The sequence below is a fragment of the Myxine glutinosa genome, chromosome 10 (genome assembly GCF_964187855.1).
Source record: "Myxine glutinosa chromosome 10, kmMyxGlut1.1, whole genome shotgun sequence".
NCBI lineage: Eukaryota > Metazoa > Chordata > Myxini > Myxiniformes > Myxinidae > Myxine > Myxine glutinosa.
In genome coordinates, this window is record NC_136270.1 from 2,271,423 (window position 1) to 2,277,380 (window position 5,958).

Consider the following 5,958-nt stretch of genomic DNA (forward strand, 5'->3'; position numbering starts at 1 on the left):
CCGTCAATTTTCTGTACACTTTAAGTATGAATGAATGAATGAATGATCGTTTTTAAGGCCATTTTCCCCGCTAGAGTGGGGGTTAGCCTTGCGGGCCCCATGACAATCATGGTTCCCTGTTTGAGGCATTGTTTTTATGGCCGGATGCTCTTCCTGACGCCAACCCTTAGTCGCCTCTTATGATGCGCAGGGATACGGTGTACCTATTCTAAACCGGGGTACACCCCGGGATCATTCATCCCAGCAAGCTGGTACTCAATTTGCCGACCTCGGAAGGATGACAGGCTGAGTCAACCCTCCTGGCATTAATTCAGCGATCGACCGGGATTCGAACCCAGGATCCTAGGATCCCAAGCCGGCACCCTAACCACTAAGCCAACACCAGGCATTGGTTTGGCAGACTTTATGTATGCATCTCCGTAATATTTAATTTACGCATGATCTGCAAGTCATTTCCGGTGGATTTAAAGACGGTCGTACCTGTGGGCGCGACGAGCCTCTTCGCTGGCAGGTTCAGTCGACAGAAAGAGAGCCAAAAGCAAGGATGTTATGGAAGAGAGAGACCCCCACATCCAAAACCACTTTGTCCATCCACATGACCTAGCTTCCAGGGATGCTTTGACCTGACCACGTGCACACACCAGACACATTCATTGCACCTCTGTGGTTTATTCGGAGTCCTTTGACTCCTCGGAAGGGCATCCGGTTGTAAAACATTGCTTCAAAAAAAGCGGACCATGGTGCCCGAAAATGGCCAACCCCTGCTCTGCGGGGGAAAATGGCCTCTAAAGGTGGTTCTTCTTTGACTCCTCGGTCCATGTCTACCGTCCATGTCGAACAAATAGGCTAGTGGCCAAATGAGGTTTTGGGTGGCATACCCCTACCCAAGGTAGAACAAGTCACACCCTATTTTTTCTTGAAGAGGGATGTTTGGGGAGTTAGAAAATCATGGTTGTGAACCTGAGATCATTGCACAACATTTTGAAAATCACGTTTACATATGTACCACTGCAGACTGCAAAAATGGATTTAATCGCCACAGATTTTGGCTCATATATTTGTTAATACTGGTGCTACAAACACAAATTTGGTACCAAAATGTGCGGAATGATGACATATATATATGTGTAAAAACCATTTGTGATGTAACAAAGGCTTTTGTGTGACCTACAGGCAAAAATAGTGGAATTTTGCGCAATAAATCAGCTTCGGGTTTACCAATAAATATCAACAAAAACATTAATTACTTCAAAAATATTGGACTTGCAGTCATACTTGTTACATCAACATAATCCAAGTTTATTTACCCTTTGAAAAATATATCTAATGATATAATTGTCACTGAAATGATATAGTTATAACTGAAATCATATGTCGCCACACTAATGCTGACCGATAGAAATCCCGAAGCAGATATGCAACATGAAGAATTGACTTAAGATTCTGACACAATTGTGAAAGTGACTTTTATAGACATCATGTTGATATAAGCTATTTCACATATGACGATAATGAATTCATAACATGCACTGTAACCTATGTACATCTATTACATGAAGTAATACATGCAATACATTTTAAAGTTCAGTCATGCTCTTCATCAGTGCTGTCGTCAAAGACAACAGAATCATCAACAGTTGGACAATCGTCTGCACTACACGAGCAGAATTCAGTGCAGGTCAGTCCTGCAGAGATACAATGACATGTTCTGCTCTGCCTACAGTCATCGTCGGTGCAGTAGAGATGCGTGAGATCTCGAACCTCCCTTGGGGCTGCATTGGGGCTCGAACCTTGGGGCTGCATCCTTTTGGAACATGACAGGCTCAAGTTTGTTGTCTCTGACCTGCCATCCATTACCATCGGGGTTCCAAAGTACAGGCTTCGCTACATGGCTGTGGGTCCATATCGCCACCTGGTAATTTGCTCGCTTCAGATGTTGTTCGAAAGCATCGTCTGTTGGTGGGAAGAGAGATGCTGGTTTGTCACTTGTGCAGGCATAAACATAACGAAGTTGGTCGAGTGTGTGACTTGACTTTGAACCATACAACGACAGAGCATATTTTGTGGCAGTGCTGACGACATTGGTTGTATCTCTGGTTTGGCCTAACCATGACAGTGGTGCCAAGTGTGCAATGTTTTGCTTGAGTTTCGAATATGCAGTGCGTTTCCCGACTTTGAACAGCGCGGAGGTTGTGTCACAGCCACTTATAGCATGTGATGCTGGCAAGCAACTTGACGTATCCTGACCGATGTCGTCCGTTATTCTGTTGACAGGAATGAATCTCTGACGATTCGTTGTTTTTGTACAGTGACCTGCATTCATGTACACTTTGGTGTCCCCAAACATGCCTTTCCCACAGTAATAGATGAGTAGGACCAACACGTCAGTGTCATCACATCGTACAATGACCCTTGAGTGTGCTCTGGCGAGATGGATAGCATGTAGCAGGAGCCGTGTGTCAGCCTCCTCATGTGTGCTGAACAATTCAGGTAGTTCCCGGATGCCTCTATGATCCACAACTTTAACTAGCAGGCCATCGTTAAAGCCTCCTGCCAGTGTGACAGATTGGTTTTCCTCAAGCTGCAATTGGGCGGCTACTGTCAAGTAACTGCAGAGGAAATCGGCAAGCGCTGATTTGTTTGTGGTGTTCTTCAGGAACTTCCTGTAGTTTGGAACTGTGCGTTGTCCATCGATGACATAGCTGGGTGTTGACTCTCCACCAGTGCGACGTTCTCTTTCCAGCTGCTTGATAGAGAGTGGTACATCATACCTGTCAAAAACCAATGTAACTGATGTCACACCTTGGTTACTAGCAAGCAGTGACTGAATCTTCTGCATTATGGTACGTCCGAGATCGTCAAATGTGTCAAACTGGGCTTCATCAAGTGCCTGAAGTAGTGCCATCCCATCAATGACATAAGCAGTATCATGTTGGTCAGAGGGTTCGAGCACCTGGACTTCCTCACAATTAGCTTCTAACTTCTTTGCCAGATCCGCCTTGTTGGTTTTTCGCATTGTCCCATCATTGTTGAAGAGGGACGGTGGCACAGGACAGGAGCCAGTTCATGTGTCAGGACTTGTTCCAGACTGACATCGCGTTTCTTTGAGACAGCAAGCAGCCGCCGGAAAAGTACTTCTGAATCCACCATCAATTTATCTCATTTGTTGGTTTTCATGGGTTTTGACATGTCCGCAAACGTTGGTGTCTTTGTTCGTGAGTCTGTTTCCCAGAAACTCTTGGTTTGGTCAGCAAGAAGTCGCTTTTCGATAAAACTTTTGTTGCATTTCTGGGCGTCTGTTAAGAAATGTCCAAGTCCGTTTGATACTTCTTGTGAAGCAACCTGGCCTGTGGCGATGTTGACCAATTCGTCAGGTACAGTACGTAGGTCAAACGGATTTTGTACGTTTGATACAAATTCCGTGATCTTGGTAACATCTTGTTCATCCCTTACCATCCTTGTCTTTCCATGCTCAGCGTGGTTTGTGGAAGCTACTTCAGTGTCCCCATCACAGAGTTCTTTAAAAGCCTCTGTATATTGTAAATATCGTAGCGTAGGTTTTGAAGAACTTTGGGGATGTAAATATCCTCCGAGGCAGTTTGATCAACAGCCACAGATGTGAGGAAACGTCTCACCTCATCATAGGACACACAGTGTCCTAATTCATGAAGCATGTCAATGAGATGCTTGCTTCCCAATTCATGATGCACCTGCAAGGCTAAACCAAGCGTTATTGTGGAGTACACTCGACGGCTCTGTGATATTATATTGTGACAAATGGCGATCGTCCTCAGGTTGTTCTTCATAACACTTTCATCACTACAGCTGGTTACATTCGTGTGTGATTTGTCACTGGTGCACCACTGAATAAAGTCGTAGAGTGTATTAGGAACGAATTCTGCACAGTGCTGAATATCTGTTTCCTTGACAGGTGCATACATATTTCCAACATGCTCGATATCAGCCATGTGCTTCCTCAGGATACCAGCTGCAGCATGCAAAGTATGCATTTCACTATCTATGGCTGATGGTACATCAGACGGGATGTCTTCATATTCTGGTTCATCAGGCTCTGCAGAATCGTGGCTTTTCTCAGGGCATCACCTAAGGTCACAGAAGAAGAGCATATGATGTCAGTGTGGCCATCAAATGTTACACAGACTATTTGGTCACCATAATATTTAGTTAATCGCTCCTTCAACTTCCAAGTTTTATACTGTTCTGCATTCGTGGTACCCAGTGAAACCAAATATCCAACGTATTCATCTTTCAGATGAACGAGGGGTGTCACTGTCCTAGTTTTGGAGAACACAGTTTGTTCCAGATAACATTTCAGTTCATCAAAAGCTTCATCATGTAATGTGCCCATTGTTTCCTCTCCTGATTTACGAATTGCAGCAGTGATGTTCCGTTCTGAAATATAGTGTGAATAGCATAACCTGTGGTACTTGGCATCATAGGTGAACAAATCTGGAAAGGCAAGCATGCGCATGTGTATTTTATTGTCTTGTCTTTTGTCAGCTGCTGCCAGAACTTTTTCTCTGGTGGACTGTCCAGTTCCTGTAGATACCGGTGTAAGCTTGTTTCTGGAAGTGTTGGATTTTCCACAAATGAAGCAGTTAGTCCTGATGTCAAACCCAGCTGTTTCATTTCTGCTGATTCTTGTGTGTTCTGTTGCCGCAGACGTGCATGGTTGCTGGTCACTCTCACTGGGGTTGGATGTGGAGATATTTGACTTGCTGGTATACTTGGCCCGACACAATTTGTGGAATGATACTTTCAAATCAAGACTCAATATGTCTTGTTGCAAAGGCCAGATACTTTCATAAACGTCATCTTTTCTGATTTGACTTGCTTTGAAGATTGCACTCAAACCATTAAATGTTGGGTTCGTTACAACTTCTTGCTTTTTAGGGTTGAGGGGTTTAAAGCATATGATGCAGTGGTCAGTGTCAATTTTACGACGCTTCACAACAGGTGGTTCCAGATCCATAATTGCAGATCAATTGTCAGCACAAGCATCTGAAATGAAATAATTAAAGATAAGTATATATCAGTAGTTTTAGAAAAAGGCAATCAAGCTCAAAATTGATTTTCTGCAACTGGATTTAAAATCATTCTTGTTTGATTAATGCATATACATGTATTATAAATTAATCAATGTCGGTTACTTTTAGGGGGGGTGACATATGGTTTCGGTAATAACTCTATTAATTCAACTGATTTATCTTTATGAGTTATATTTCTAAAAAGGAGAATGATAGAGGGTTATTTTGATGTAATATGTAGTAATACAACTCAAATACTTATGAAGAAATTAATTGTTTAGTTGATATTTATTGGTAAACCCGAAGCTGATTTATTGCGCAAAATTCCACTATTTTTGCCTGTAGGTCACACAAAAGCCTTTGTTACATCACAAATGGTTTTTACACATATATATGTCATCATTCCGCACATTTTGGTACCAAATTTGTGTTTGTAGCACCAGTATTAACAAATATATGAGCCAAAATCTGTGGCGATTAAATCCATTTTTGCAGTCTGCAGTGGTACATATGTAAACGTGATTTTCAAAATGTTGTGCAATGATCTCAGGTTCACAACCATGATTTTCTAACTCCCCAAACATCCCTCTTCAAGAAAAAATAGGTTGTGACTTGTTCTACCGTGGGTAGGGGTTTCTCACATTTTAGGCCCCTTTTTCAATTTGGCCACTAGCCTAAAAGAGATTATTCTTCTTTTCCTCATCGTTCATTCCCTTGCTTATTACTATCGGTTCATACCCTGCTGCCACCTTGATCCCCAATGAGCCTCATACTTGTATATAAAAAAAAAATCTGTGTTGAGGTCAAAAGTTCGATGTTTTAAGGTTAGTTCCTACCCATGGAGATATAAATAAGGTAAATGCAGGAAAACACTTCCGTTTCTCCAAACACTACTCTCCAATTATTTTCT